At 44.4% G+C, this 20,331-nt stretch overlaps 1 protein-coding gene across 1 annotated transcript in view; it reads left to right on the top strand.

Annotated features, from left to right (window-relative positions):
• Positions 1–551: 551 nt before the first annotated feature.
• Positions 552–20,331, top strand: part of LOC126108956 (uncharacterized) — a 251,267-nt gene continuing 231,487 nt past the window's right edge. The window contains exon 1 of the mRNA XM_049914345.1: positions 552–616. The gene's annotated coding sequence lies outside the window, so the exon portion shown is untranslated. The remainder of the gene's footprint in view (positions 617–20,331) is intronic.

Here is a 20,331-nt window from a genome sequence, read left to right as displayed (position 1 = left end):
ATAAGGAGGAGGCTGGCGTGGGGAGGGGGACTGATAGTATGTTAGGGATGGCAGAGAGTTAAGTGCTGCAAATTAGATGGAGGGCTGGGGTGAAGTGGGGAGGGAGGGGAGGGGTAGTAGCAGAAAAGGAGTGAAATAAAAAGACTGGTTGTGGTGATGGAATTGGCGGCTGTGTAGTGTTGGAATGGGAACAGGGGAGGGACTGGATGACAGTGGGGTTTCAGTTGCCTGAGACTGCAATTGTGTGTGTGTGTGTGTGTGTGTGTGTGTGTGTGTGTGTGTGTGTGGTTGATGGAGGCCAGTGGTCAAAAGCTTTAATTGTGAGAGTCTTTTTGTTGTGTCTATCTGCGACTCAGCATCTCTGCTATATGGTGAGTGGCAGCTTTCCTTCTCATAATGTTGTTACATTGCATCCTGGATATTCCATTGTTTAATAATAATATAGAAGCAGCTAAGGAATGACATGATGATTTTACATTTATTTCGTTGATTTTAATTTTGATTTTGATTGAGAATACACTTCTACATATAAATGAAATGTTCACTGTTACAGGGTGCCACGGATTCGCCACCGAGTGATGGATTCAGAGTGTCCGCGATTCCTCATGTTAAAGAGGTGAGATATGAGTGCTTAAATATTTTGTGTAATTATTACGCATGCTCGCTCACACACACACACACACACACACACACACACACACATACACATACACACACACACACACACACACACACAGTGAGGATGCATGGCCAAAGCTGTTCTCAGACAACGTGAAAGCTAATGTGGACATGCAGTGAGAAGATTTGCTTTCACGAGGTGTTGATTCTTAATTTGAGAAATTCTCTGCCGCTATCTTTCAATAATGGTACTGCAAAACTGGTTGTTACACAGTATTTCCTCTGTCGCAAATTTCCCCTCCAAATTGTTGTGTGTACTGTCAAACCATAATTTTCTAACTTCAAAAGTGTTACAAGTTGTTCCTCAGGGGTGAAGTTGTTGAAGCTTTTGACTTTATCGTTTTGGTAGCTGACAGATTTGCTACTTATGTGCAGAGGAAGTGTTTCTCATTATTTCTTAAACAATGACAACATACTTTTCATAGTTTTGATTGTTGCACCATTCTCTAAAGTTTGTTAAAGCCAAATTATTTTTTAGAAGTTATGACACGTCCTGCTTCATTATGAAGTGTGTTAATTCATATCTGATTCTGTCCTAATCTCATCTATATTCATAGTGAGGTAAGTAGTAGTGTAACTTTTAAAATATAATTTGGCATTAAAAAAAAAAAAAAAAAAAGAAAAAAAATCTACAGAACATATTCATTAAGTTGAATTGGCCCTTTAGCAATTTATGTTGTTGACACTGTTAGTCAGAAATGGTACGATAGCTAAAAATGTGATTGTCAATGATACATTTAGTAACGGATGAGTTGTAAAATGTCATTTTGAGAAATTGGCCAGGAACAAGTACATCTCACGCTCTGAAGGTTCCACAGAAAGTTTATTCGTCGCCCCCTTCGCTCCCTAGGAATTGAGAATCTCGATGATTTTTGATGGTGGCAACATATCCGTCCCAGGCACTTCAAATCGTCTGAAAATGTTTTACTTTTAAGTTTGAAGGTAGACAGCATTGCAAAATAACAATCCTTTTTTTTCCCTTGTACTGTGAAACCTTGTTTCTTCCAAATTTTATGACTGTAGGTCGATGGGCAGTACCCAATAGGTTTTGATTAGTGGGTCTGTAAGCAGTAAAACATATGACCCAAATGGCTGCATCTTTTGTCTGCATTGACTTAAAAGCTAATGTTTATTAAGCTGCCAAGGTGTCATAGCCCTACATGTGTGGCACAAAATTTTAACCTCATACGTGTACCCTTTCCTGAGAAAAAAAGGGTTTAACAGATGGTCAGATGGACAGTCACATAATTTTCATTGCATTGACTTAGAGGCTTGTGTGTCTTACACATCCAAGAGACTGTAGACGTTAGTATATTATGTAAATTTCAGTGTGATATGTTTGCTGTTCCCCAGAAAGAGAGTTTCTATCTCTTGTTGTTTTGAAGCAATAAATGTTTGAAATCTGTTCCTTTGTTTTGAATAGCCCTGTATGTTGCTGTAGATTTATGAGCCTTGTTTGAAAGTAAGTAAAGTTTTAAAATTCTGCCGCTGCGGTGAAGTCCGCATTCGGTGCATGCATGCTGTGTTGCCGTGCTGCTCTGTTGGCAAGACACAGATGCTGTTACAGAGACCTTCGGGGTGTTTATGTTTGAAATGGCTCCTTGACTATAAATACGTGTGGTTTGTGTTCTTAGTGCTAAAGATGTGAAAACAGTTGAAACTCATCAGATCAGTGAAGTGTACAGAGAAAACGTTATTATGAGCAATGGGATGGTACGGAAATGGGCGACAGATTTTAAAGATTGTCATATGAATGTGCAGACTGAGGAACGGGGACCTTAAAAAAAGGTGCTGCACAATCCAAAACTAAATGCGTGGCATGCTGACTTAGTAAGGGGATCTTTTTGCTTTATGACAGTGCCCTCCACACACAGCCGATCAAACTTGAGAGCTGATTGCATCATTTGGGTGGGAACAATCTGATCACCTTCTATACAGCCCCAATTTAGCTCCCAGTGACTACCAAGTGTCCCTGCATTTGCAGAAGCATCTGGGTGGTCAGTGTCACGACAGCAACGAAGATGTCAAAACAATTATGTTGCAGTCGTTATCGATATAAAGTGACAGATTTCTACAGGGTGGTATTCAAAAGGTGGGTGTATGATACATTATGTCCCTTTATGTTTGTGGGAGTTGTGTAGAAAAGTAGATTAAAGTACAGGCTTCTGTGTAACAATAAAATTGCTAAAAAAAATCAAATTATTGTGTTTTTATTTCAAAATGATACTTATTTCAAAAATATGCCTTATAGTTGCCCCAGGTGCACCAACATAACAAGGTATTTTCCATTTATGCCCAATTTCTTGTTTAGAACGTGTGAAATCTGATTTGAGAGGACGTGGCATTCTTTAAACCTTCATTCCATATTTCACATTTCTTGATGTGTGAGATGTTGATATATGATATGCAAATGACACAGACAGGTAGCCAAGGATCTGAAACAAGTGAAAACATATAACTACATAATATAATCTACATTTATAGATGATGACTGTAAGAAGGACCAGAAGTTCTAAGAGACAGTTACCAGAGGTCAAGCAAATACAGTACGAATTAGTGATGAAATATCTGAGTTAACAAATGATGAACATAGTGTACCAGTACAAAAAAGAAAACACAGTAAAGTTGGTAGTAATGACGATATAATATTAAAAATGTGGAAAGAAAGCAAGCAAAATTTGCTGACAACTTTTACGGAAAACAAAGATGATGACATTGATGTAATTTCCCCCATATCAGCAAAGTTATAAAAAAAGTTAATACTGTTTCTGACTACAAAATAATGGCTGCATAGTGCAACACACGCCATCAAGTGATATCAGTTGTCCTTCAACCATCACACTTCTGGCATAGTGTACGGTATTAGTAACATTGACGCCAAAAGTCAGAGAAGTTGTGAAATTTTGTACGCTTACGTCAGCATCAAAAATAATTTCTGTTCTGCACTTATTGTATTTCTTAGACACTGTGGTTTCATTTCATCTTTAATAAAACTGTGCATCATATTAAACTGTCTTTTATGTAAACAACAATAGCTCCTGAATATGTGCTCATCACTTAATACATGTTTTTGAATTGACACTGTGTAAGTTTCTTCTGCTGTCGTACTTCATATAAAGGCGGTATTCGTCTCTTCCTGGTATGTTATTCTGAAACGTCACCATCTTCCCCTTCCAGTAACAGCGCAATAACCGTGATGTAGTTACCAAACATTTCGCCACACGTAGTTCTTACAAGCGATCGCATTGTTTGCCTCTTGCTGCGTTCCGCAACGCACCCCCTGCAGGCGACAACATTGCTGTCTGCAGTTGTTTCGGGTTGCTCTCGCCATGTGGAATTACACCTTAACTGAGCCCTACATTTTGTTAAGCAGATCTGCACTCTCTGTGTTTCAGTTTGTAGTGAATCAAGTATTAGTCTCCAGGCTGTTGACCAATGTTACTCTTGTCACGCTGTGATAACTGCTCTTTTGTGACCTCTCTCTGACTTAATTGTACTGCCTGCTCCTTCGTCTCTCTCTGGGTTCCAAGTCACGTGCGTATCCCTGGGAATAGATTGGCTGACCATTGAGCTAGAGAAGCGAATACTTGCCCATCATCCGCTTCGATGATTCTAGGTGTGGATTTGCATGCACGGCTCAGAGATGGAGCAACATCAGGTGGGCTCTAATAAAATTCGCATTACCAAAGAGACTACAGTTACACGGCACTCCTCCTTCCGTTCTTCCCGGAAGGAGTCTACTGTCCTATGCACCCCTCCTCATTGCTCAAACTATTTTAACTCGAAATTTTATTTTATGTAGCGTGCCACTCCCACATTGTTGTTGTTAATAGAGCCTTTACCCCCACCCCCCTCTTCTTGCTCCCCACACTGAGCACGCTCTTCCTAATTCTTTGATTCTAATGGCGGAGGATGACTTGCAGGCGGTTGAAGCAGTTGTTACTCTATCCTCAGATACAATGTTTTAAAGCAGCACTTCCCAACCTTTTCAGCTGGCGGACCCCTTCTACAGTCGAAAATCCTTGGCGGACCCCTAGTCAATCAAGAGCACAATAACTTTAAATTTCAGAGCAAAACCCATGGGAACTGAAAGTTTCTTAATGCAAGTGCCATATTCCCAGTGACCCCTCCCCCCCCCAACCCGAAGTATCAATAGTCTTTGGAGCTTCTTGTGATTGTTCTTCCTTTGTGGTCATCCTCCCTGCTCGTTCATTTCAACTGAAAACTTCCCTTGTGAAGACAATGGAGGAACCGCACCCCTCTTCAATGATGCTGACTTCAGCCACGGATCCATGTTAGAAGTAATAAACTGGTCAAAAATCGACTTATGAAATAGGTAGTGCACTGACAAAGCAAGTTTAACATTTAACGATGCCTGGAGCCGCATACGTGCCAGCGAGCGCTGTGATCGGTCGACAAAGCTCGCTCCGCGCACGCGTGAAAGGTTTCAGCGCATCCAGTGCCGTGAGCCGGCGCACAAACGACCCCCGTACTGTTAGGAAACAGTCGATCAGAGAAGCCGCATTCACCGGCACTAAACTGTGTATGCGTTCTCACTTAGGAACCACAAACGCTGCTTGGGAATACGACCTGAAGTAAAAGTACACATATTTTACTCATTATTTTGCACAATTTGGTCAGAAGTGGTTGCGGACCCCCAAGAAAGAGCCGGCGGACCCTTAAGGGGTCCGCGTACCACATGTTGGGAAGCCCTGTTTTAAAGTGTTTCCGGGGCAGGGTTTGCCGTGCTTCCTGCCACATCCTATTTTAGTTTTAGAGGTTGCACTCTGATGAATAGTGGGATGGGATGGTTGTGGGAGGGATGGCCCCTGTCACCATGCATTCACCTCCCTGATAACCACAATTATTTCTCTCACTGTGTTTCATTATTGTTGGTTGAATGTATGTCCATTACATTTTTAGTGTACTTGTTTTACTGTTTTGAATCTCCTGACTGGAAGACATTCCTTATGCTGTAACGGCCTTGACACTTAAGGGGGGTAGGACGTCAAACGGGCCGACTTGGAGTAGGAGAGGCGCCACAGGACATTTTAATATCCACTGACTATACTTTCACAAATAAATTCATAAAACTTTGTCAGCAAGGCCGGGAAGGATTCAGGATTCACACTCGTAGCAGTGGAAGTTCAAAAACATAACAAAATAATTTTTTTTACATGCAAAATTTCATCATTTTTTCACTTAACATTGGCTACATTTGTTGCTATAGGTACACTTTCCTTCGTAAGTAAGAGAGATTCTTCGATGAATTTTGCACAGTGTACAAACCGTACTTACAGGTGTATGAAACTCTAGAATTTATTTAATTTATGAAAAGATGAATGAGCTGTTACATTTTAAACTTAATGTTTAGAAAAAACTCTATTTTTATAGTTAATTGTCTCAGTTTATACCACAGTTTTCAGTAGATTTGGAAGATTCTAGAGTTTCATACACCAGTAAGTACGGTTTGTATGCTGCACAAAATTCATCGAAGAAACTCTTTTACTTTTGAAGAAAAATGTACCTATAGCAACAAATGCAGCCAATAGCAAGTGAAAAAATAAATTTCATATGTAAAATAAATTTATTTTGCTATGTTTTTGAACTTCCACTGCTATGAGTGTGAATCCTGAATCCTTCCTGGTCATGCTGACAAGTTCTATGAATTTATTCGTAAAAGTATAGGCAGTGGAAATTAAAATGTCCTGTGGTGCCGCTCCTGTTCCAAGTGGCTCATTTGACGTCCTATCTCCCTTAATCGGGTTAGTGAGACCTCTTGTCTTCATACACTTAACGTCTCTGTAAATTACTTCTCAGCTCTGTTACGAGTAGTGCCACCAGTGTGTCGAATTTACTACTCGTACATACATTCGTCTTCCGATCGCATTTCTGGCAGATGTCACTAAAGGCCAGTTCACACTGATCGTCATGTCGCATCCCGTCAGAACATTCCACAGTGGATTTCAGAAGGCAGAATCTAGACTGGCTGTTATGTCACATTACGGTCGAGGTTTCTCGGGAAGAAAGTTTTGACAGTTGACGTCATTGTCCATTGTCGATCACGTGACACCTGAGCTCATTTCTTCCCGATACACAGCCGTGCACTCCTCCGCTGTACTTTGTTCCGTTGTGTTTTTTGTGTTTGATGTCACTTGTTGTTCTAAGTATTTGCTAATCATTATTTTTCTTATTTGTCATAAAGTAATTCATTTGTTAAAATTTATAATTTTATAAAGAATGACGAAATGTTAATTGAAGCTATGAGGCAGCAGTCTGAATTGTACAATGTGAGCAATGGAAGGGACTCAGATTCTGCTAGGAAAGAAACATTGTGGAACAAATAAAGAATGTATGAGGTCTTATTCCAAAACATCTTAAATCTTCTCACATATGTGTTGTAATTATTATGTGCCAGAAATGGATTTTCAATAACAGTTCAGAATTACGTGCCCTCTGTTACATTTATAAAATAGATTTTTATATATGCCGGTATCGCATTTAGTATTTTACAATAAAGTAGACTGGAATGTAGTGGCTACTTAGCTTCAGATGAACTAACTGTCGACCAAGGGATTGGTGACCTTTCTGTTTAGTCCCTTAACTCCTGACCGACCATTTCAGCCAGAAAAATTGCTAATGTTCCATTGTTTCCCAGTGACAGCAGAAGAAAATTGGCAGAAAACTGTGAGTAGAACAGAGATTTTACTTGGAGGGAAGTGGTAAATATTAGTCAGAAGGACAGAGGAAGGATGAACAAGACAGGAACATTTCCTTTAGAACAATGGGAAGACTTTAAAAAAATAATAATCATTGCAGACTCAAATCCAGAGTAATTTCTCACCAATGAGAGATTTTTAAATCGAGTTGTCAGTCATAACTGCAAGAAGGAGATTTTCAGAGTTGGTTCAAATCTTTTTGTGGAAGTAAGTGATCAGTCTTGGCAAAGATAGTTATGCAATTTAGATCGAGGACACAGATTTTTCCTTTGCTGATCACTGTAATAATCTGTTAACACGCGCAAGGTTTTCATTTCGTAATGGGATTCAGAATTTTGTATTTATGACCCGAGGATGCTTCAGTGATGAATCTGTGTTCCTTGTAATAGAGAGGAACAATCTGTACAGCCGGAGGAGATAACGAGGTACATACCGTGCAGAATGTGTTCACATGTGTGAAACATCACATCCCTATCCGTGACACTACGGTCCTCTGAGGACTTCGGTCGTCTCAATCAGAGAGTTCCAGTCGTCTCGGTTTTCAGCACGCCTGCACCACCTCCTCACTCTCACTACTCTCAGGTCAACTTCCACATCTTCCAGCCATCTTACGTGTGGTCGTCCTCTCCTTCTTCTACTACCAGGATGTCCCATCATCAGCTTCTTCTGGAGCCTTTCTTCTGGCATCCGCTGGTCGTGTCCTAACCATCTTAGCCTTACCATTTTGACTGAGGTTACCAAGCCAGGTTCTGTGTACAGAGACCTTATTTCTTCATTAGTCCTATTTCTCCATACCTCTCCTTTTACAGGACCAAAAACCTTCCTCAGCCCTTCCCTTACCCAGATTATCCTCCAAAGCGTCCGTCAGTACCCGTGTCTCACTGCCGTACGTAAGAACTGGTTTGATCATTGTTTTGTAAAGTGTCGGCTTTAATTTCCTACTTAGGTTCTTATTTTTGAGCATGGAGTATAGTGCACTTCGATCTGTTGGCAGCCGTAATTCGGTTTACTATATCTGCGCTCGGTGATCTGTTTCCTGTCTGCAAAAAACATTGTGCTGCCAGAAAGCCATTCCCAGCTATGCAAAATCTATTGAGACAAGTGTATGAGCGTACAACATGTGCGAAAATGGTGCAGGGAGTTTGAGAACGGGAGTACTGATGTCCACGATGAGGAGTGTTCCAGACAGCCATCTGTTTCTGACGAAACAGCCGCAAAAGTGGAGGCAGCGGTGCTCTCAGATCGAAGAGTGACGGTTCGTGTGCTCTTCGAAATGATCCCTGATGTCAGCAAAACCTCTATTGACAAGATTTTGACGGAGCGTCTAGGGTATGCTAAGGTTTGCGCGAGGTGAGTACCCAGAATGTTGACCTAAGACCACAAACGTCAATGTGTTGAAGCGTCCCGAGAACTACTTTGAGATCACGGAACTCGTGACGAGGAATACCTCGACTCCATCGTCACTGGAGACGAGACTCGGGTGCACTACTGCACACCCGAAACCAAAGAACAGTGCAAACAGTGGAAGCACCCAGAGTCTCCGAGATCGTGAAAATTCGAACAAACGCAAAGTGATGGCAACAGTGTTTTGGGTCAGGAAGGGGGTACTGTTGTGCGAGTTTGTGCCCACCGGTACAGCAATCAATGCTGCCGGGTACTGCGAGACACTGCAAAAATTGTGCCATGCAATTCAAAACGAGAGGAGGGGTATGCTGTCCGAGGGTGTGTGTTTCCATCAGGATAATGCTCGATCGCACACTGCTAGAGCCACCAACGAGCTCATCGCAAAATTAGCAAGGGGTATTGTGAAACACCCACCCTACAGCCCGGACTTAGCCCCAAGTGACTACCATATCTTCCCTGACACGAAGAAACACCTGGGTGGAGAGCATTTTGGCGGCAGAGAAGAGCTGGAAGAAGCGATTCTCAGGTATCTGCGCAGCTTGGCGGCAGATTTTTTTTGGCTCGGCCACTCAAAAGCTTGTGCACTGCATGTAAAAATGTATTGACCTCAATGACAACTATGTAAAAAATAGGTTGAAGTCTGAACTTTCGAAAAATGTACACATTCATGAAATAAACATGTTTTACACTGTGGGGGGAAAAATTAGGAACCTTATTTTACAGACACAAGTTTTTGTTTCTTTTCCCTGCACTTTAATTCCCTTTACGGATTTCTCCTCGGTTTCCTTCACATCTTCATCTATGTGCTGACTGAATAACATTGGCAAGAGGCTGAAATGGTGTCTCACACCCTTCTCAAGTTCAGCAACGCAGCAAAGAAATTCCAAAATGATGGAATTGTCATGTGTGACATTGTCCCATCAGTAGCAGGTAAAGCCTTTCTTAATAAGAGAAATTTGGTAACATCAAAAATAAATTTAAGTAATATTGAAAAAGTAAAATTGTCAGCAACCTGAAGTTTGTGTAGAAAACAACAGTGCTTTGCTAGACATGGTTCTGTTGGCGTGCTGTCCCCCTGGCCAGTTATGGGGGGACATATAGTGACCATATAAAGTGGACTCCAAGCCGTGGTACGTCGTGGCATCTTTCATGTTAACAAATATTGCCAGGGGTGAAAGGTGCAGGACGTGATTGTTTTGTCCATAAAAGGGCAACATTGTGAAAGTTGTGACTATTGATAAATATAAATAAAACAGTTTACTGTGTCAGTCACTGATTTATTTTTTTCTATTGCGCATTATGGCTGTTCACGCCATCAGCTTCCAGCTGAGAACTGTGAAGTTACATTGCTGGTGGTAGTGAAGAGCACAGGTGCCTTTTTACAGCAGCAGACAAAGTGCAAGACACGGTATGTTGCCATCAAATAGGAAGAAAACAAGATTTAGCAGATGTTTTGGAGCCACAGTTTTTGGAAGTGAACCATTTTGTTGATGTAGGGTGAAATCTTGTCCCAATTTGGAATATAAATTAACAGGCTTTTTTAGCAGAAAATCTATTCATTTGTCTATCCGGAAAAATCGTCCAGAAGTTAAAAGGTCAATTATTATGCAAGAGGATTTATTAAGGAGCAAGTCTTGTTTCATATGTTTTATTATTTTTTCTGATGCATTACACACAAGCTGTGTGCCGTGCCTAAGGACGTTAATATTGTACTTGGCATAGTGACGTGCAAAGTAATCAGAGGTAGCAAAGAATCTTCTGCACGAACTGTGCGATCGAGGAATACGGGTGACCAGAAGATTATTATAATAATGTAAATGCTGATGTATGGATACTCTCGTTATTCTTCGGAAGTGTGGAGTGTGTTAAGAACAAGATGTACCTAGTTGATTAACCTCTGATCACGTTTTGTAATTAAAGTCATAATAAAAGCCTTCCTATAAATCAGAGCCAACGAGTCCTGGTTTTAGTCAAAGTTTAGCTCTGCTACAGACATAATTAGAATTATCAACAAGTTGGGGATTTGCAGGCTCCTCCAGGCTGAAGACCAGTGACAAGGTAATTTACAAATTAAGTGAATCTTCGTAATATGAACAAGTCACTGCAGTTTCCACACTCCTTTGTTGGTGGATCTATGGACGAAACTGTGTACCTTAGTGAATAACACGGGGAGAATTTCTTTGTCATTCCTATCAGAATTGTAGGATTTTTGCAATAAGACCCACTCTGCCCATTGGTAGAAAGCCAAGACTGCATTTTTATTACTCTTTTTACCTGTATAGGAGCTCCTCTGGAAATTATTCTGTTTCACCTTTCTCCAAGTAGCTTTGTACCATGGCTGGTCCCCTGACTTTGCCAGAGTCTGTGCCTGCTGGCAGCCTATCTCCTTAAAAGAGGGAGCTCAACTTTTGCCCGTACAAAATTTAATTCGTGGATACAACTGTTTCAGACAGACACCGTGTGCAGTAAGTACATATCCCATTATCAGTTCTGTTAACATACAAGAAAGCATCTTTGTGATTGTCTTGTGAACACACTCAAGCGTGCCATTTGCTTTAGAATGAAAAAGGGTAGTTCTTCATTTATTAATTCTCAAAAGCTAGTAAACTTGCACAAATCTCGTCAGGGCTTCCGAAAGGTAGAACCAGACTGTTGCCTCAGTTTCCTTTGCTATATCAACAATTTGAACTAGAACTGCATTGAAATACAGTGAACTACAGTGAAATATGGTCAGTAGTAGACAAAATGCATTTGTGTTCTTGTGTTGTTTGTGGTAATGGTTGTAAGATGTCCACGGCTCCCCATCTCAAAAGGTGTCGAGGCCTCGGGCAGAGTTTCCAGCAGCACTCTGAGTTTAGTTTGTTGTGCTCACTGTGCACAAGGAATGCGAGCGCAAATATAATCTTCAGTATTGCGATGTCACCCCTCCAGAAATACTTCGCCGCTACACGAGCATTGTGGTCCGATTTTCACTATGCCGAACTAGAACGCAGTCGTGATGCTGTACAATAATATAGTGCAGGAGCACTTTCGGTATTACCAGCCGAGTTCCTTGTGGTTTACGATATAAAATGGAAACTTGTTATGCAGTTTCTGGAAGTGTAGCGTACTGCTTGCATTCTTCGTTCTACTCCTGCACCTCTTGCAATTCGGCTGTAAGTACCTCATCTGCTTTTGGACACAAACTGTTTGGATTAGGGCATCATCATTTGGTGTAATTTGCTGCGATCTTCTCGTAATTGTATTCACCCGGCTTCAGAGACCATCCTATCAGTCAATTACTCGGACTTTCTAAAATTAGCATGAGCTCGCTCAACTTACTGTAAAACATTTAGTATAAATAATTTCCTCTCCATTGTGCTGATGCAATGTGTAACCGACTGGTTCCTTTTCATCATGTTTCTTCTGACTAAAAACATGGAATAGAGTGCAGTAACTAGCTTCACATGGTAGAATAAGTAGTTCTTCAAAATTTTGTTAAGTTAAGAGAGGGGGTTTTGTCACACCGTCTTTTAACTTTTTTCATCACCATTTCATGTTCCATTATACGAGTCAAAGGTATTATTTTTCAATAATATAGTTAAAGGCTATCTGTGATAGTAATTAGCGAGAACGAGAAATGATTCTAGCTCTTTCACAGTTTTTGATGGTGGGGAATTGTCAACTGCTTCTGTGAGATGCGGGTCAGCTTTTATGCCAGCAGAACTTACAATGTGGCACAGGTATTTTACCTGACACTGTGTTAAAGAACACTTTTCCAACTTTAACCTTAGGCTGACAACTTGTAACCCTAATAGTACATTTCTCAGTTGTTCAGCATGTTCCTATATCTTCCGTGAAAAGTCAGCGATTTCATCCGGGTATACTAAATACGTGTTGGGTTCCAATCCGTGCAGTAATAATACTGCAGACTGGGGAAAAGTGATGGGTGCAGTGCATTCCTCAAACCAAAAGACAGTCTAAGAAACTCGTACAGTCTAGAAGATGTGACAAATGCAGTGTCGGGTGTGTCCCGAGGTGAGATTGCAATTTGACGATAGCCTGTCTTCGTAGGTAGAGTAGTAGAATATGTACAGTTTCCCAATTGCTAGAGTATTTCACGAATATGAGGCAGCACACATGTGTCGGGGGTGGTTAGCCCGATTCAGTGCTCACGAGTTGACGCAAAGACAGTTAAGTTTTCTTGCCATTAATGATTTCTTTTGGGTCATGATAATAATAGAAAATGCCCAAGGGCAATTGTCCCGGCACGCTGTTGCTGTTAGATGCTTTCCTCCACAACTGATTGTAAATGATACGGTATGCTCTAGGGCAGTCTCATCCAAGAATTGCACCCGCAGCTGCCAGGCAGTGTAGTTCAGCGCCCCGTCCGCGACCGTGTGTCGCTAGTGTCGACATAGGAGCGAGAGAGAGAGACCGCACACCACTGCTCTACGGTGGACTGTCCCGCAGTCAGATCCAACGCAAACAAAATAACCGAGGAAGCGCACCTCTGTAAAACAGGCCGATGAGCGGTAAAACGAGCAAACCATTTTCCGTTTAGGTAACAACTAGTGTTTGTGTGGCAGAATTACTGCACAAAGCTTTAGACAACAATATCCAAAACAAGAATCGAAGAACATCTTAGGTGTTTTCTGACCCACACGTTCATTCTGTTAGTACAGCACATACAAAAATGGTTCAAATGGCTCTGAGTACGATGCGACTTAACTGCTGAGGTCATCAGTCGCCTAGAACTTAGAACTAAGTAAACCTAACTAACCTAAGGACATCACACACATCCGTGCCCGAGGCAGGATTCGAACCTGTGACTGTAGCAGTCACTCGGCTCCAGACTGTAGCGTCTAGAACCGCACGGCCACTCCGGCCGGCCGCTGCACGTGCATACTCGTCATATGTACAATAGGCGTCTTCTGAAAAATATATCAGTTTCTTAAATGAACTAGAGTTATAAATATTCTATTTTAGAAATAACTTTATGTAAGGGATATAGAGTCTCATTTTTTACTGTTAGCAGTTACAAGTAAGTATTTTTTGTTATACTTCGGGCTACATCTCTTTGTATCCCTTTTTAGAGTTTAGAAATCGGATCCTTAGTTTGCTGTTTTGTACGTAATAATTTTAACCGATCAAGTTTGAAAATATTAAAAAATAGGTTATAAAGGTTATAAAGCTCTTTAATTCTTACAGTCAACATTGTTAAAGAAGACAATTAACATTTTACACTTTTTTCTTTTTCGAGGAAACGGTTTTGTCAATGTTTGATACAATATTCCCTGAGACTTGTAACCTCAAAGAATTAGTCAAATTTTTATCGCCAAGTATTCAACGGTTCTTAGTTTTAGCAAGCTTTAAAAGAGAGAAAAAGTGCTCACAGATATACGTGGAACCGAGCATTGAGAGAACTTAGACCGCGTGATTGTGCAAAAGAGGATATTTCTCTCATGGAAGACAGCTGTAAAAGTCATCTGAAGTTTTACACATGCGAAAGCGGTCCTTCAGGCAGATGTCGCACTGCAGGTCAATCAGCTTTAGTTGAAGCACTTGTGAGACGTCCTATGCCGAAGGGAAAACGGGCGAAAAAATATATCTAAGGCCGACTGAAGCGCTTTTATATCCAAAAATCTGTTTTCCAACCGTTCTTGTAATTCGTTCTTGTAATTTTTTTAATGCTTCAATCGCCTGCTCTAAATCAACGATATTGTGATTTTCGTGTTGGAGTGAAATGTTCAAAGTATTTAAATGACCAGTAAGGTCACTCAAAAAAGCCAAATTCGCCACGCACTTAGGATCACAAAGTAATTCGTCTGGACGACCTTTCATTTCCAAAAAGGTATTTATTTTGTCCCTCAAGGAGAAAAACCGATGAAGCACCTTTCTTCTGCTCAGCCATCTTACTTCAGTGTGGTAGGGGATGTCCGGGTAATCTGCCTCGACATCAGCCAGAAATTCTTTAAATTGGCAATGTGAGAGTCCATGCGAGTGAAGATAATTAACCGTTCGAAGAACTGTGTCCATAACATTTGTTATGTTGACAGTCTTCGCACAGACAATGGGCTGTTGCGAGTAAGGAACAGCCAACTTCAGCCATTTTTGACCTCACGTAACTCAGAAATCCAGTGCGTATTCCTCGTAGCACAGGGCCTCCATCCCTTGTTACACTGATCAGGCGTTCCCATTTTAAACCCACCCATTGATTCTAACACGTTTTCCACGGCTAGAAAAATATCCAAAACCGTGGTTCTGTCTTTTAATGGTATAAGATTGAGAAATTCTTCGGTGACACCTCGAATAGAAAATGAAATTAAGTTTGCCGCTCTCTCCATTAATTGCTGCTCAGCGAGCAACAGTTTGAGGCGAAAGAGCTATTTTTTTCAAATTTTTCCGTGGAAAGAGCTATTTTTTTCAAATTTTTCCGTGAGGTGTGGTGGACAAATAGAAGCCGCCGAGTCGACCAGGCAATCCTTGATGAGATTCCCAGCAGCAAAGGGTTTCCCTGCCTTCCCAATTCTCAACGATCATTTGTAACTTGCGCACAAACTTTGCCCACCTGTTTCCTGCTCGTACCACGCCAAAAAAGAAAATAAAATTAATTTTGTACAATCTTGTTTTCAAAACACTTTTATCAGTTTAACGATTAATTGTTTCATTCATTGAAACTCAAATAAAGAACTAACAAAAAAGATTGGTTTTAGATGCGTTTTCCCCCAGTTCCGCTGAAAAGTACAGCGATGTGTGGTCGCAAAATAAATTCTTATCTGTTGCAATATTTGCATACAGCGGCATGACGAGGCTCGGCGGGCGGTCTGCACGGCCAGCTGAGCGACGCGGCTCGGCCACTGCGACAACACACGAATTCGCCCAGGTCGCTGGCCGCGGGCGGTCGCGGGTGCTAGCACTGTGTTAAATATGCGGTCGGAAAATATCGCCTCTCCTTATACAGCCACGCAGATTCCTTCAACGTGGGATATAGGAAGTTTGTGTCTGGTTCTGATAAAAGCATTTAATTTTCCTGTGAATTGGATTCTAGAGGTGGCATAATTTGACACACTTTTTAGAACTGCAGTGTAGTTTCTTTATTTTCTTTGAACTTGTGCTCTTCCTTGCCTAATGTCACAACCTTGCATATACTGGCCAGTATCGTTCTGTGTGAAAATGTTGCCTCTTGAGTGTCAAAACTATCCGAACCTACTGACGTGCAGATTTTTTCAATTTATGTTCTCTGTCCTACGATGCCTCTTTTTGCATAAATCTGCAGGTGGTCTAGAACTCATATCTGGTGAGCATGTCAACCAGAAAAATACATTTCCTGCAGGTGGTAGGATTCTGGTTGTCACCCAGAGAACTCTCCCTGTTCCAACGCAAACAGTTTTAGGAGCTCAGGCTCTCGACATCGAAATAGAGCAAATAGGCACTTTTACTGGGTTTCTCGAGTGCATGTAGTTTTGTCACTGCCAAGATGGTGGATTGGACTGAATCAGAAGTCTACTATGCTTTGAAAGTGGTGCAGGAAATATTTCCCCAGAATAGTGCCAAAATCGTGGCCTCTTTTTGATCCCTTCCGTGTCAGTCTATACTGTCCACCTCCAGTCTCCAGATCGACATGACGTGTTCCTAATGGACTAATAATTTCAGTCCGTAGCTCACTAATGCGGAAGCTTGGCCTTTTCTGCCTGTTGTTAGGGGTCACCTGCTCACCCTTGTCTATCGGAATCTTAACAGGCCTATCTGTGATGTTGCCTTGCGCAATTGTGTTTACCACCTCTTTAACTCACAAAAATTAACTTCATCAGCGACTTCGTGGAGATCTGGGAGTGGTGAAGACTGGCCCCTCTGCCATTTCCCTGCCAGATCTCCCGTCGACTCCAAAACTTCTCGGTCCTCGTCTGCCTCTTCCCTGTCTGTTCCGTGATCGGTTGCAGTTGGCACTTTGGTGGCCAATCTCTCTATGGTAAGTATAATGAGTGGTGTGAGACTTATTAACAATACGATCCGAGTATTTCCAATGTTCGCAATTTATCTTCATTGTTTACACACACCGGAAGTCGTTGCCACGGGGAGAAAATTAAACAGAACGATCAGCCAGCTCTCCTTGCAGACCTAGGTGTACTGCTTTCTGCAAAGATGAGTATGACACCATCTTTATCTCTTCACTAATCTGTGGGTCAATACCCTCATTAAAATATCTGTTAGAATGAATTTTCACTCTGCAGCAGAGTGTGCGCCGATTTTAAACTTCACGACAGATTAAAACTGTGAGCCGGACTGGGACTCGAACCTGGGTCCTTTGGACAGGAGGCCTGTCCCCACAGCTCGTACTCTGCCAGTGCCTGGGCTCCTGTGTTCCAAACTTCTCAGCAGTTCTCCTACAACCTTGCAGGACTAGCACTGTGGAAGAAATGATATTGTGAATACATGGCTTAGCCACAGAATGGGGGATTGTTTTCAGAATGAGTTTTCACTCTGCAGCGGATTGTGCAGTGATTTAAAGCTCCCTGCAGATTAAAACTGTGCGCAGGCTCGGGACTCAAGCCCGGGACCTTTGCCTTTCGCAGGCAATTGCTCTACTGACTGAGGTATCCAAGCACTACACACAATCTGCCCCCACTGCTACACTTCCGCCAGTAGCTCACCCACCTTCGAAACTTCAGAGACGTTTCTCGCTACCTTGCGGGGCTGGCAGTCCACAAATTGGCGCACATTCCACTGTAGATTGAAAATCTGGAAACAATCCCCCAGGTAGTGGTAAGCCGCGTATCCACTATATCTTTTCTTCCAGGAATTTCCCTCGGCTATTGACACCGGTCGGCTGATGAGGCCATGTTCGCGACGCCCAAGAGAACTCTCTGCGTGCAGCCAAAAGGTACTGACCGAGGCACTGGCTAACGATGTGGGCCGGTTCCTGCAGTCTGCCATGCACTCCCTGGCACCGGAGACACTCCACCTGCAGCCTGATCACACAGACGACACGCCGAAGGCGCAGTGTATGACTGGGCCGACCGCCGACCACAGTCGGTCTCCGAAGCTGAGCCGCGAGCTAGCTTCGCCGCAGCTGCAGAAGTCCTCTTCCACCGAGGACATCCTCGATGACGACATCCTCGACGACGATACTCTCTTGTCAATGTCGGCGTGTGAGCTCAACAAGAAGTTGTCCGGTTGGCCGTTCGAGGTGGTATTGCGCGTCAAGAAGAGGCGGCGTGCGCTCAAGAACCGCAGCTATGTACAGAACAGCCGCAGCAAGCGGCTCCAGCAGAGCCGGCACCTGGAGGCCACGAACCGTATGCTGGTTGCCGAACTCCGGCACCTCAGAGCGGAACTGGCACGTGTCACGCAGACTGGTGACCTTGAACTGCAGCCCAGCTGCACGGCCAACGCCACGGTAGAACCCCAAGATTTGCCGGTGCCGGTCCCTGCCGGCTGTGCGCCCGGAGGCATACCCGTCGACTCGGACGGCGACTTTCGAGAGCCAGCGGCACGACTGACACTTGCCGCGTCGACCGCCTCCTCTGCCGAGGACATCCTCAGTGACGAGGCTCTCCTGTCACTGCCGATGTCCGAGCTGAAGGAGAAATTGCGAGGCTATCCGCGGGAGGTGGTGACGCGCCTCAAATGCAAGAGACGCACACTCAAAAACCGCAGTTACGCGCAGGTTTGCCGCAGCAAACGGCGACGGCAGCGCCACGTGCTCGAGGTCACCAACCGTACGCTCGTCGCCAAGCTGCATCACCTCAGGGTGGAACTGACCCGCATCGCACGGGAGTGCGACCTAGACCTGCAGCCCGGCTGCACGGTGGACGACGCGGTGCCTCCGCGGGACGAGTCTGTTCCGGCTGCCACCTGCCGGGCACCGGGGACGACCTTCGCCGTCACTGGCGACTGTTCCGAGCTGCCGGCCGAGTACGCGCCACGGCGGCACCGCGGCGAGGGACGGGTGCTGTCGCAGCCACTGGCTGTCAGTTCCGACTCGCCCGCTGTGCACCACCACGACCGGCCACGGCTGCAACGATACGAGCTACTGCCGCCGGAGCTAGAGCGGGCTATTTTCACAGACTCCTCCGTTGAGGATGTTCTCGGTGACAACACTCCCGTACCGCTGTCACCGTGCGAGCTTGACGAGAGACCGCACGGCACCCCTTGTGAGAACGTGGTGGACCCGAAGCAGAAGAGGCGCAAATTTGCAAATCGCAGCTGTATGCAGAACTGCCACAGTGAAAGGCTGCGACGACACCGGGATCTCGAAGTTGACCGTGATGGGCAGATACGGGTGCAGCCGCCCGTCGATAGCTCTGTCTCGCCTGCGGTGCACCACCGTAACCGGTCGCAGCAGCACCAGTGTGACCTGACGCCACCCGAGCCGGAGAAGACCACGTCCACCGCCTCGTCCACCGAGGAAGTGCTGAGTGACGACACTCTAGTATCGCTCACGATGTGCGAGCTCAAAAAGAAACTGCACGGCTACCCACGCAGTGAGGTAGTACGCCTCCTGAAGAAGCGGCGCAGGCTCAAGAATCGCGGCTACTCGCAGGACCGCCGCAGGAAACGGCTGCGACACTGCCGGGAGCTCGAGGTCGACAGTGAGGACTCGGTGCTGGTGACGCCCCCAGGCGCCAGCTCCGCATCATCAGCAGCATCCCACCAGATGAAGTGGCGGCAGAACCACGAGCAGGCGCAGCCGCTGTTGCAGCCTTCACAACCACCGTCACCGCCACAGCAGCAATACACCGTGTCCACCAACTCCTCCATTAAGGAAATCCTCAGTGATGATGCTCTCGTGTCACTCTCCACATCTGAGCTCTATAAGAAACTGCACGGCTACCCACGCAAGCAGGTGGTGCGCCTCATGAAGAAACGGCGCAAGCTCAAGAACCGCATCTACTCACGGGAACGACGCAGGAAACGACTGCAACAGCAGCTTGAGATCAGCAGTGAGGAACAGGTGCCGGTGCGGGTCCTGGACGCAAGCTCAGTGTCGTCTCCAGCACAGCAACAGCAACACCACCACAAGATGGCACCAACACCACCACCACCACCTCCGCCTCTGCATCTGCCTCTGCCTCGGCTGCAGTATACTGTGTCCACTGCCTCTTCCACCAAAAAACTTCTCAGTGACAATGATCTCCTGTCACTCCCTATTTGTGAGATCTATAAGAAGCTGCACGGCTACCGGCGTAGAGAGGTAGTGCGCGTAATGGAGAGGCGGCGCAAGCTCAAGAACCGTGCCTACTCGGAGGAACGCCGCAGGAAACGGTTGGGACGGCGCCAGGAGCTCGAGGTCGACAGTGAGGAGCGAGTGTCGGAGTGTCCCCCGGCTAACGGCTCTGTGTCGTCCGCAGCACACCACCGGCCGCCACAGCAGCACCACCAATCGGAGCAGCCGCCACTGATACCACCTCCGCCGTCTCCACCTCTGCTGCCGCCCTCGTGTACTGTATCCGCCGCATCCTCCACAGATGAAATACCTAGAAACGACACTACAGTGTTGCCGTCGACGTGCGAGTCTGACGACAAACTGCACGACACCGGAAGTGAG

This window comes from Schistocerca cancellata, chromosome 11 (genome assembly GCF_023864275.1).
Source record: "Schistocerca cancellata isolate TAMUIC-IGC-003103 chromosome 11, iqSchCanc2.1, whole genome shotgun sequence".
In the NCBI taxonomy this organism is placed as follows: Eukaryota; Metazoa; Arthropoda; class Insecta; order Orthoptera; family Acrididae; genus Schistocerca; species Schistocerca cancellata.
The sequence above is the reverse complement of the archived record's forward strand: the minus strand, read 5'-3'. Positions and strand labels throughout refer to the sequence as shown.